Source organism: Eulemur rufifrons, chromosome 3, assembly GCF_041146395.1.
Source record: "Eulemur rufifrons isolate Redbay chromosome 3, OSU_ERuf_1, whole genome shotgun sequence".
Lineage (NCBI taxonomy): Eukaryota > Metazoa > Chordata > Mammalia > Primates > Lemuridae > Eulemur > Eulemur rufifrons.
The window spans coordinates 43,408,311-43,421,720 of record NC_090985.1 but is presented as its reverse complement, the minus strand read 5'-3'; the positions used below and the strand labels follow the sequence as shown (position 1 = coordinate 43,421,720).

At 44.6% G+C, this 13,410-nt stretch overlaps 1 protein-coding gene across 1 annotated transcript in view; it reads left to right on the top strand.

The window, feature by feature from the left end:
* Positions 1 to 11,187: 11,187 nt before the first annotated feature.
* The window catches only part of COL14A1 (collagen type XIV alpha 1 chain), a 202,529-nt gene continuing 200,306 nt past the window's right edge, over positions 11,188 to 13,410 (top strand). Inside the window, exon 1 of the mRNA XM_069465431.1 lies at positions 11,188 to 11,368. The gene's annotated coding sequence lies outside the window, so the exon portion shown is untranslated. The remainder of the gene's footprint in view (positions 11,369 to 13,410) is intronic.

Genomic DNA, 13,410 nt, shown 5'->3' with positions numbered 1-13,410 from the left:
CAGAAGTGTGACTTCAGGGAAAATCCCTAGAAGTTGGGTTGCTGGGTCGAAGGGTCAATGTGTCCTGAGTTTTTGTTACATATTGCCAAATTTCACTCATGCATCATTTTGCACACCCATCAGCAACGTAGTAAGAGTGTTGTTACCCTACAGCTTTGCCAACAGAGTATATCACAATCATTAAATTTTTGTACATATAAAAGCATATTTTTCCTTGGTCTCTGGGAAAAATCAGTTGGGTGGAGGCTTCTGTCTTCTGTAGAGCTATTTGATTTCTAGAAAAGAAAGGCTTTCTCCAGTAATGAGGCTGCCATGGAAAGAGAGCAGAGGATGTGGTTCTCTGTCACTGGAGCCTTCTAAAAGTTTAAGTAGTTTGAGGAGTTGAAATGGCTTAGATGGTGCCTTGCCTGGAAGCAGAAAATAGAGGAGATGATTTCCCAAATACTTTCCAGCAGATGATTCTATTATTTTGTATGAGTGTCCCCTGGCTGGAATTAGCTCTTATTTTTTTTCCACTACCTCATTATAGGAAACTTAACTAACTCCAGATGAAGAATCTTACAACTTTCAACTCTTTTAGAATCGATCTTGTTAATGAGTCACTCTAGAATTGATCAGGGAAGTATACATACAAAAATTTAGTGTGGATACCAGGAGATCATGAGCTCCGAAGACAAAAAACCAGTCCCTTTTCTGGGCAAATGTGCAAGAAAATGCCACTCCAATAAGATCAACTGTGTGTAGAAGCAGCTGCTATTGTCTAGTGAAAAAGTTTGGAAAAACAAAAAGAATACACTTGAGACTCCAGGAAAATTCCACTTGCATACATCATAAAATTATAAAAAAAAAAAAGGAGGGGGGAAGACTGTATAAGGTCATCCAAGTCGATTCCTTTCTTTAAGATAGCCCCACAGACTGTCTGTGATGACCAACAGTCATTTTAACTGTGAAGTTCAATTGTACAAACGTAAACCATATTTATTATTTTTAAAGAGAACTTTTTTCCAAAAGATGATTCAGGTTTATCAGAATTTCACACTCTTACAAGCAGATTCATTTACTTGTCCAAGATGTGGTTGGGTATAGCTACTCAGTAAAATAATCAAGAGTTTTTACAGCGTTACAAATGAATAGTAATTGCTTCCCAATTAGTAAATCAGCAATGCCACATGTACTCATTCCAAATATCAGATGGATACATTGGTTTTAATCATTGGTTTGAAACCTCTTTGTTGAAAACGGATTTTTGTTCTGTGGAGTAAGAAAAGATTTTCAAATCTTGTTCAATTCTATCATCACGGACTGTCACAAATTACTTCATTATCATAAGTGCTGACAGATCAGACTTGGCAAGTTCACTTCGCAGGAGATTCGGAATAAGCTAAAGGTTCATCAGCATCTCTCCCCTACAACTCTAGGCAAGGAATATAGCTAACCCTTTATGGTCCTGGATCCTCTTCTGGGTTTCTAAATGGAAGTGTTTTGCGGTGCTTGAGAAGTCAAGCCATCTACACTGCAAGTCGATGCCAATTCTGGCGAGGTGGTGCTGCCTGGGAACCTGCTACACGATCACTAGACTTCCTTTTCTTATTTCATTTCTTCAGGCCTCCATTTCTTTTTCTGACTGGAAGATACTACACTCTCTTCTTTATACCCACAGGGTTTTGGTGAGGATCCTGTGTGATAGTTCATTTCAGGAAGCTTTGAAAGCAAAATGGTTAATTTGTAAAAAATTATTATCACTTTCAGAAGCAAGACTTCCATAAGAGAAGCCCATGAGAATATTAGATCTGGATGTCTGAGAGTTCCTCCTGATAGTTAAATCTGACTGTGTCACTGTTCTGTTCAAAGCTTCTCTCTCACACAGAATAGAATGCAAAGTCTTGGTCTATGATGTCTGGACCCAGCTGCAACATGTACAACATCTGGACCCTGTTACCACTCTGACCTCATCGCTCGACTACACCCCCCCAGCTCACTCCTCTCTTGCTTCATGGGCCTCCTTGCTGTTCCTCCTCCCTCAGAGACTTTGCATTTGTGGTTCTCTCTGCCCGTCCTCCAGTTAGTTCGTTCCATGGCTGATTCCCTGCTCAAGTGCCCTCTCCTTAGAGTCACCCTGATAATCTCATCTGAAAGAGCAGCTTTCCTCTCCACCTCTCCCTCCCTTTCTACCTCTGTATCCTTCTCATTTCTGTGGAAAATCTAAAATGTCATTAGTGGAGACTCTCAGGTCCTCTTCAATACTTCCAAGGCTGATTCTTGAAATGTCTCCTGAGAGTGTCTTCCTTTGGTTTAAAGTTTTGTTCCTGTTCATAATATTTCAAGTTATTTTTTTAGTCTTGGTGGATATATCTTGGGGTTATATATTATCTGGAATTTTCTTCTGAGGTGTGGGTTCTCAGAGGAAGGCTCACCAGAGGCCTGAGTCTAGCTCAGTGGATCCCTGGACTATGCTATATATGGGAGTAGCAGCAAGAATAGCAGGGAATAATCTGTAGGTGTAGCTTTAGGTTGAAGGTACAATACATTTAACACCTCTTTCCTTCCCTTCAGCAGCCTGGTTTGCCCATTAGATGGTAGGTAACAGGCAACAGGTAATGGTGCTTCATCCTTGCCAACAATTTTTACTGGGTTCTTTGGTGATGTCATTATTATGGCTTCTTCAGGATTTTCAATTAATTCTCTTCAAAAGATAGGAAAGAATAGGCAATATTAAATTAAGTTGATTAAAAGGGTGTGAATGGCTTAGCACAGTGTTAAGGATGTTGGCTTTGGTGATGGGAGGACCTAGGTTTGAGTTCTATCTTACCCACTTACTGACTCTATAGTAATCTGTTCTCCTTATCTCAGTTCCCGCTTCGGAAAAGGAAGAATATAAGAGTATCACCTCATAGACCTTGCGAGATGCTTCTAATCTGGTCTCCTTCTCTTCTTATAAGGGCACTAATCCCATCATGGGGGCCCCACCCTCACAACTTCATTTGCACCTAATTACTTCCCAAAGGCACCAATTCCAAATACCGTCACACTGACGGTTAGGGATTAAACCTATGAATTTTGGGGAGGACATAAATATTCAGTTCATAGCTCTGGGATAAAAAGATTTGGTGCTAAAACAAAGATTGGGTAGAAGTTGTTTGAGAAAGTAAATGCCTAGTCCTCCTCCTCAAAGTTATACTCTTTATCCTGGTAGAGCACTGGAGTTTATTCCAAGTGGTAAAATATGGGGTTTTGAGCCTGAGAGTGAACCTGTGCAGGGGAGAGTTCAGGTGTGGTACTGAAAACAGAGGGATTAAGTGGCCATGTGCATATGGGGTGCTGATTCCCAAGTCCTCCCAAACTTCTTGTTCAACAGTCAGAACTCTGGCAGCAGACTTTACCCTTGGGGCCTGGCATTGGAAGAGCATGCCTTGGGGGATCTGTCAGGCCAAGAGGAAAGACCGAAGACACAGACACTAAGGGCTCCTCAAACAGGGCCCACCTCAGAGGTCACTCTACAGTGCAGTGTAAGGCCCAAAAGCCCTGCCCACTCATAACTTCCAGTCCCCTTTTCAATCTCCCACTCTGTGTTTACTCCTTTATCTTTTTATACCCCAGGTTTTTACTTTGAAAAATCAAAATCTACAGGTAAGTAGAAAGATTAGTACAAAGGATACCTATATAGTCTTTACGCAAATTCATCAACTGTTAACATTTTTTTACATCTTCTTTCTTTTTCTCAATACACACACATGTGCACACATACACTTTTTTCTCTGAACCATGTGACACTTTCTTACTAATAATAAGCAGACCATGAAGGAATAGCAGAAGTCTAAGTAAAGTTCCTAATGTGGGAGATGGCATTCTAGACAAACAGAGACAAAAGCCTTTTGAGAAACACAGGATACATGCAGAGAGAAGTTAAGGAAAAAAGCAAACAAACTAGCATTAGTATCCTCAAAGAGATTACACCTATGAAAAAAGAATAGTATACTATTGGAAAAACATTAAAAGAACACAAATAGATTTCTTAGAAAATAAAATATGATAGCAGGAATGAGAAACTAATATATATATGTGTGTGTGTATATATATATGTATGTATATATAAAGTGACAAGATCCAGAAGGTAGAACAAAAAGAAAAAGATATAGACAACAGGACAGAAAAAGTAAAAAAATTACAGCATCCCTCTCAGTGGTCTATTATCTGAAAAAAGAAATCCAGATATAAAAAATAGAGAAACACAGGGGAGGATTTCAATAATGAAATCTTAAGGAGATTTTTCCAGAAACAAAAGATATGAATTTCCAGACTGAAAGGGTCTATGGGGTACCTAATACAATGGACGAAACGGGACCCACATCAGCGTATGTCATTTTGAAATTTCAAAACATAGGAGACAAAAAGAGGATCCTGTAAGCTTCCAGAGTGAATGGGTTGGGAAGACAGTTCACTCAGAGACAACCAAAAGTCAGAATGGCTTCTTGATCATAACAGCAATGCTGGAAGCAAGAAATAGGGAGCAATGCCTTCAAAATGTTGAAGGAAAATTATTTCTAAACTAGAGTTCTGTGCCCGAACTTGTAAAAAATGTGCGGGTAAAATATTATAAAAGACTGAAAAATGTATCTCCCCCTCTCCATGCACCTATCTTAGGATACGACCAGGGGATGTCCTTATTCAAAATGAGGGAGTAAAATCAGAACTAGGAAGACGTGACACATTGCAAACAGGGTATTCGGTACAACAGAGAAACAGAGAGAACCTATGGAATGATTGTGCGTCAGGTGTACAGGGCAGTGGCTACAGACTGAATGTCTGTGTCCCACCCAAATCCATATGTTGAAGCTTAAATCCCCAATATGATGGTATTAGGAGGTGGGAATTTTGGGAAGTGGTTAGCTTATAAGGGTGGAGCCCTCATGAATGGGATTAGTGCCCTTATAAGAAGAGATGCAGGAGCGATGATCTCTCTCTCTCCACCACGTGAGGCTATGAGAAGACAGACATCTGCAAACCAATACACAGGCCCTCACCAGACACCAAATCTGCCAGTGCCTTGACCTTCCCGGGCTCCAGAACTGTGAGAAATTAATTTCTGTTGTTGAAGCCAGTCCATGGAACTCAGTCTATGGTATTGTATTACAGCAGCCCAAACTGACTACGACAGCAGCCATTCAGACTGAAGCAGCGTAATGTAAGAGACAGGCTGTTAGAACTGCGATCACCACACCGGCTACTACTAAACCATCCTTTTAACCAGACTGAAATCCTGGAGGATATACTCAACCAAAACAAGGGGAAAGAGGAAGACATGATATCCAGGAAATAAGGAATCCAATCATAGAGAGAGGCAGAAGAACTTCCAGGTATGGTAGGAAAACTAAAGCCAGGATGACAGCTGGGCAGCAGGTCTAAAGGGAAAACTGCCCAAAGAAGGAAAAATATCTAAAATTTTTTTTTACCTGATATAAGTGCCCCTATGGAATATTGTACTGAGATGTTATTGGAAGTAGTAGGAAGAACTAGCTAAAGGCAAAGAGAAAATTAAGCAAACTAAAAAAAAAAAAGGTAATTATTAATTTCAGGAAAAACTGAAAGTAGAAAAGGGAAATAATCACAGTACATTTTGATGGTTTTATCTGAATAATATTTGCATAGCATGTGAATGGAAACACTGAATATGGATTTAGCCCATATTGTAATCTAATCACATTGGGAAGATGGATGGCAGCATAAGAGAGCAGATCCTCTTCTACCATAATAGGAAATAAGCAAACAAGGTGTAAAACTGATTAATAGACACACAGCAGCATGTGCATGTTATTGAGAAGTATGGAGATTTTGATAATGTCAGAAGAAAACCTACTAAAAAGATCAAAAATGGTTACTTTTGGACAGCAAGACAGTGTTATTTATATCACAAGTTTTCAGTATTACTCAACTTTAAAAATTACACATATATATTATTTTAATAAAACAATAATTAAAAAAATAAAATAGTCCATGTGAGTTCTCCCAACCTATCTGGTATTCAAAAGGCTCTTGATAAAGGTTCTTTTTCTTCTTATGACAGTGTTACTTTGGAAAGACTGTTGGCTTTTTGTCATATTATATTGAACCTAGTAATATATGCCACTGACTCTTTTTGGGGACTTGGACAGGGTATTTAACTCAGTTAGACCTCAGTCTCTTTATTTGTGAAGTGAAGGGCGTTTGGCACATACAGTCATGTGTCACTTAATGATGGGGACACTTTCTGAGAAATACATCCTTGGGCAATTTCATCATTGTGGGGCCATTATAGAGTGTACTTACATAAACCCAGATGGTGCAGCCCACTGGGCTATATGGTATGGCCAATTGCTCCTAGACCACACACCTGATCAGCATTTTACTTACTGAATACTGTAGGCAATTGTGACACAACGGTAAGTAATTGTGTATCTAAACACATCTAAACATAGAAAAGGTACAATAAAAATGTCGTATGATAATCGTATGGAACCACCACCTTATACGTGGTTCGTAGTTGACTGAAACGTTGTTGCGTGGTACAAGAGTGTATATAAAATCACTTACACCTGATCCAGCACTATTATGCTATGAATAGAACCTTTTATGCAGCATACACACACTGATGGGATGCCGTCACACATGAAAAAACTTGGCTACTGTTAAAGCCATGACTTTGATCTGGGCCATGGAGCCGAAAAGATGAGGAATGTCTTAATAACTGTTCAAGAACATGAAAGGCGATTGTAAGGAGAAGGGGAGGGCTCCAGCACCATAAAGAACAGAGGAAGACAAAATAATCTTCACCTCTGAAATGATTCTTACCTTGCAGAGCTAATGTATTAAAGTAGGGTGAAACACTTGAATGCACTTTGTAAAGCAAAAACCTTGTTACGAGTATGGGAGCTACTGCTATAATTGTTTGGAAAAGGGTCAGCACACTATAGTGGAAAAAGATACGGCCTGGGAGTTAAACCCAGGGTTTAACCCCTGAATTCCAGGGTTGCTTTTGCTATTAATACTCTGGATAAGCTTGGAGAAGCTCTCTCATGTCCTTTATCCCAGCTTCAGGATTGGTGAAATAATGTTTGACTCAATTGAGTTCCTTCCATTAACAAGGAAAAACATCAAATATAGCATTAGTGGAGTTGCTCATTGGACTGAGATGAAAGCTTCAGGAAGAACAGGAGCCAGCTGTGCGAGAGCTCTGGGTAGGGCTGATATTCAAAAGACTGTACAACCAGGATGGTACGGGGGCAACCCAACCAGCATGGATGCAGGTAGCCACACTTCAGCAGGGACCTAGAGGCCCTCAGTGGATCTAAGGGTCAAAAGGGAGATCTGGGGTAGGGGTCTCAGGAAAGCGATGGTGAAGAGGACATTCTGTGTTGTGGGGCAGCAGCTATTTACCGAGCACTATGAAAGCATTTTAATATTTTAATAACTGGTGTCGCTGCATTTGTATGTTCCTGCTAGATGTTAGAGCTGTGTCTGGGTATGAGGAGCTATTGTTCCTTCAGGCCTCATTGTTAGCATGAACTGAGATAAAAATTCAGCAGTTTTTTTCTGTCTTTATGTCCTACCACTTACATCTGAGGGAGAGAGTATCTGGTTGTCTTAGTTTAGAGCATATGCCCACACTTGGCTAGGGGAAAACAGGGCACGCTGAATGACAGTCCCCTGCAAAGGCATCCAGTGGAATGGAGGCAATTTCCTGGAGGAATTCGGAGCTCTGCTCCTCTAGGCTGAGATACAAAGTATTTAACAGCTGCTGTGGCAGGGATATCAGTCCATTGGAAGAGGAATGGGCCCTTGACTATGGGCCAGAGTCCTGACGGCACCCTGCTGTGCTGGGGTCAACCCTCTGTTACCAGCTGCGCTGTTGCAAGATCAGGGCAAATATGAGGGTCTCAGAAGCAGGAATGGAGTAGTCAGCATGGAGGGGTGAACAGGGGAGCAGGGAGCAGGGACTTGGGCTATGGTTATTGCTCATAGGTTAGGTATATTATTATCAGCTGGTGTCTGCCTCCTGACTGAGTATGAAGGTGGAATGGATGCTGGACTGGGGGAAAAAAATCACAGCTGGCTGTTACAGAGGGGTTGGAGTAGAACTGCAAATAACTCATTCAGCTGGCCTGAGGTATGGTGGTATTTTTGGTTATCACAATGACTACGAGATAGGGTGAGTGCTACTGGAATTTGTTTCATGGGGCCAGGAATGATAACTGTTCTACAAAGTCTGAGTTAGTCATGCTGTCCTGGCCCAAATGCCAATAGCACCTCTGTTGAGAAATATTGAAAGGAGAATCTTCCAGAAAGGGCTGCTGAAGAGAGCATAGCTATGTGCAATGGACAGGAGGGTGACAATTCCAGTTTGGGTGATATAGCTGGCATATATTAATTATTTGTTATGGATCAGGTCCATAAATACATCTATCATTTAATCCACGTGGCAATACCCTAAGATATAATTGATTAATCTCTTCCTAAATATGAAGAGTTAGGCTCAGAGAGGCAAAATAACTTTACCAAAGCGAGGCAAGAAAGAGGCAGAGACATTCAATTTTGGCTTAAGTCCAAAGTCTTCCTTCAAGGTTTCAGGGGACTGAGGGGAGAGGGGCAACAAGGGTTTTGTGTGTGTGTGTGTGTGTGTGTGTATGTGTGAGAGAGAGAGAGAGAGAGAGAAAGAGGGAGAGAGAGAGAGAGAGAGAATGCATGCCCACGTGTGTGTGGAATCCTGAGAGAGAAATAGGATTATAATCATGTCACTAACTCAGGATGAGACTCTGGCAAAGGGTTGTTGAGTCCTGAAATCAATTACTGTGGGAAGCTGGAATTTTTCGATATTTTTGAAAAAGCCCCAGATATTCATATGTATTTTTTTCCTAGATGAAGGAGGTCTTGCTTCTATGATTCATGTCTCAGTACTCTACCAGACTCTGAGGGCTGACCTGAAGATAAGTGTTGAATAAACACTCCCTTGAAAGGGCTGGATCTTCACACACAACTGCAACTAAATGGAAAATTGATTGAAACCAGCCATTCTGATTCAACATTAACTGAAGTTTATCTACATTTAAAGTGAAATTCAAGAAGTCAAAAGGAAAGGGAGAAAGGATGAGTTAAAATTCCCCCAAAATAACATTTTATATGATGACTAATTCAATACAAATCATCACAAGATTTAACAAGCAAATATCATGCCTATTTGTTGTATATGGGTTTTCGTACACATCTTTCACATTTTAAAATCATCAGGAAATCTCCCATTACCAATTTTCTGAATTAAATTGGTGGTACTTCCCTCCATTTTTTACCTAAAACTTTGGGCTAATACGCAACTACCTTCCCCAAGGGAATTACAAGAAAAGCTTACATTAGTCCTATGCATCTTGGTAAAAATGAATAATATAAGAGCAAATTTTTTTAGTGAAAAGTCGGAACAGAATATGAAGGTGACAAGCACTTGTATGGGGGCGGAGGAAAGGACAGCTAACCAAAGTGGTAGTTATCTTCAGGAATATATACTGGGTGAATGGGAATCTTCCCAGTTTCCGCTCGAGCCCACACCCCGCGCAGACACCAGGTGGCGCGCTCACTCTGGCAGTACCGCGTCCGGCGTCCTTGGCCTTGAGTCGGTCTCCTAAAAAGCTGCGCCGGCCGCCTGACCCCAGAGAATCGCGTTCAGTGAAGCGCGGAAGCAGAACGGCGCCTTGCTCGGGCCGCGCCCTGCGGCTGAGCTCAGGCCGATTCCGACCCAGACCAAGGGACGCAGGGCGGCGGCGGGGGCTGTAGCCGGCCTTCCGCTCCAGCCGCAGGACCTCGGGGGAAGTTCAGCGCATGGGCAGGGATGCAAACATCACACAAATTCCAGGAAAGCGGAGGAGGTGGCTCACAGCAGTTTGGCCGGTTGGAATGGCCGAAGGACCAACTTGACAGGTTTCAAACATCACAGTCCTTCGTTCTGGATTCTCAGCTAGGCACGATGGGAGCAGTTCCTGAGACCTTCTAGAGTACCAGCTGCCCTCTCTCTTCTCTCCATCACCAGTCTTTGGCAGTGGTGAAATACTCTCCTTTCAGTTTTCCAAGGAGAGCTCACAAAAATAGGGTCTTGCTAAATCCTGGGCTTTTAGACACCTTCTCTCCCCGCTCCCCCAACATTTGTGAGCACAGAACGAGCAAGATTGGAAAGAATCAGGGGCAGGGTCTTTAGCATGGCTAAAAAAATGGAAAAAGATGGTAACTTTTTAAAAGGGACCAGCGGGTAAGAGCGCGGGACCGAGTCCCTAGAGAGCCAGGCGGGGCTCTTGTGCGCGTCCTGTTCTCCATACCAGAGCAGAGCCTCTTAAAGCGTGGCCTGCCTGGACCACAACCACCAGGGGGGTTGATAAATGCAGAGTCCTTGGCCTCAGGTACACCTGTTGAACCAGAATCTCTGCGAGCGGGAATCTGCAGGTTCTGGAGTCCAACCACACAAAATTGCCGACATTTCGTCCTTTTGAAAATCTACAAAAATGTCAGTTTCAACACCTCTAGATGATTCTCCTACACATTAAAGTTTGAGCACCACTGCTTTGGCGTTTTATAGCACTTAGATTTGTTCAGAAGAGGAAGGAAGAGGAGGGGAGGACCGAAGGAGACCTTTCCAGTGGGTACCGTCCCGTCCCTTCCTCCACCTGGAGCGCAGGGTCTGTGACTCGGAAGGCCAGGTCGGTCTTTGGGAATGGGGAAGTGGGCACACCGCACCTGAAAACAGGAGGGCTCGAGACCTCCCAAAGCGACCAGGGGTTCTAGTTTACGAGCTCTGCACTAACTTCTGTCCCAGTGGAGGGGAGAAAGCGGCTCGCTGCCCGAGTCCTACACCCGGCTGAGCCGCGCACGTGGGGCGGCCGCCAGGTCTGGGGTCGGGGGGCGCGTGGGCGGTGCGGGCCCGGCCTCTCCACATCTCTGGTGGGGCGGAGATGGGGAGAGGGGGAGGAGAGAAAATGGGGAGCGTTAGGGACTTAGGCCTGCCTTCCACCTCCCCACCTTCCGCCCCCTCGGCCACTTTCCGCTCTATAATTGGCCGCCGGCGGGCCTTCCTTTCCTCTTATCTGATTCTGGGCGCCCAGCAGGAGGGAATCGCTGGAGAGGCGGAGGCGGCTCCGGGCGCTGGGAGTGGAAGGAGGAGCGGGAGAGCGCGAGGGAGAGCGTGAGGGAGAGGGAGGGGGCGGAGTAGGGGGAGAGGGAAAGAGGCTAATTCAAAAAGGGTACTGGAGGGAAGCGCGCACGGGCGGTGCGCTGCGGAGAACCAACTCGCGGCAGGAGCTTGGGTCTTCCCTAGGCGCCAAGAGGTCCCTAACCTGGGCTGGAACCTTGCCCTGCGCAGGTCAGTTCCTCTTTGTCTGCTCTTCTTAGGCTTGGCTGCGAAGTCTGTACTTGGAGAAGCGAGCCACCTGCAGACGCAATGCAATCCCATGGACCTTCTCTACACGTGCGCGCTCAGGATGGCCTGGGGGACCTTTGGGAAGGCATAGGACGGGTGCACCTGGATGCCTCTGCAGCAGGTCTCCCTGGGCAGGGAGATTGGAGGCGCTGAGTTTTGGGAGTGCAGGGACACTGGAAATACCCGTGTTGCTCCCAGGAGCTTTTCCCGGTGCTTGGGTGCTGTGAGCGCGCCGCTGGAAGAAGCTGCGTTTGGCTGCGGGACAGTCGCGGCTCCAAAGTTTCCATATAGAAAGGGCTTATTAAAGGCCATAATCTGGTGGGAAAGAGGTTTATGGATTTGTCTTGAAGGGTATGCATAGAAAGCACGCTGTTTTTAGTTACTTTGTATTTGGGGTAGATTGAGAAAGCAGATGATGAAGATCATGGGGGACAAAACTCATCCAGCCACCCCTTGGTACTGCCACAGATCTGGGTAGCTGAGGACCAGGTGCTAGCCGCAAAGGAGAGCACCTAGGCAGAGCGCGTTGATGGAGGATGGTGGCAGTGGGCGCTCCTCCGCGTCTCTGAGCCAGGAAACCGGGATGCTTTTTTTGCTTTGGTGCCTGAAACCAGGAGACTGCGGCTTTGAGATGCACCACCAGGCTGCACTGTTGGAGGATGCTCTCCGCCCTAGCTTTCCACCCCTTACTTGCCCCCTTTTATCCCTCTGGCCCCTCCTCGCTCTTTCAAGCCTCCTAGTTCTCAGTGACCGGCGGAAAAGCAGGGGGGAGCTGGGCTTTGGCGCGCAGTGCGCACAGGCGAGACAGGGTTAGGGCCCCAGCAAAGAGGTTGCAGCGTGTGGCCAGTAGGTGGTCTCCAGTCCCAGGCCAGAGCCTGGAGGCCGCCTGCAAGCTCAGGACCCCAGGTGCTCCGATCTTGGTACCGGGTTCTTGGGTCCTCTGTGGAAAGCTTGCCCTGTGGCGCCTGAGCTCAGGGTTAGTCTGCTTAGGCGGGCGGTTTTGAACCTGCCCTTATGGAAAGTGTCTAAAGCTTGTGTGCAGCTCTCACAGGGACCTGTGAACAATTTCCCCGGAAAATTGCTTCTGGAGCTGCTAACGACAGCCCCATTTCTTCTGGAAGTTTTGGAGAGTTGGGGCAGGAAAAAGAGAAAGACGGGAGTAAGGCTTTGGCGGCTCTGTGGAGAGCATAAACGAAAAGGAGATTTCCTGAAATTCCCCTGTTAAAGGCCCCGGGGTCCCTCAGCTCCTCGGGGCCAGGGAAGTTGCGTTTTACTTGCAGTGTGTAATAAAGAGGTCCTGTTGAAACCCAGCAAGCAGGCTTTAAGCTGGCTGCAGTGAGGAGAACTGGTGTTCTGTTTCTGACAAGGTGGTCCAGTTGCACACAGGGAACTCACTGGTAAATTTAGAATGAGTGAATGAATGAATGGATGAATGGCATTTGGATGGATTTCCTATGAACCTGAACCCAATGGTTTGGTTATTGTAAGATAAACTTCACGATAGTTTTGTTCATTTTTTAAACAGCTTTATTGAGATATAATTTCACATATTGTATAATTCACCCATTTAAAATGTACACTTCAATGGTTTTTAGTATATTCACAGAGTTGTGCAACCATCATCATAATTTTATAACATTTTTAGCACCACAGAAAGAAACCCCTTACCCATGAGCAGTTACTCCCCATTTCTCCTAACCTGCCATCCTGTCTCTATGGTTTTGCCTATTCTGGACATTTCATATAAGTGGAAGTATACAGTATGTGGTCCTTTGTGGCTGCTTCTTTTACCTAGCAAAATATTTTCAAGGTTCATCCATGATGTACAAGATACCTTTATTATTCTCTCAGTAAGCACTGGGCATCCCCTCCTCCCTGGGAAACCCTGAACCAGGAGAGACCTGAACCTCCACTGCAGCCCTGACCTCCTGTGGGTCCCTTTGAAAGGACAGGAGCCCCACTGGTGAGGCCTCTTAGTAATTCCC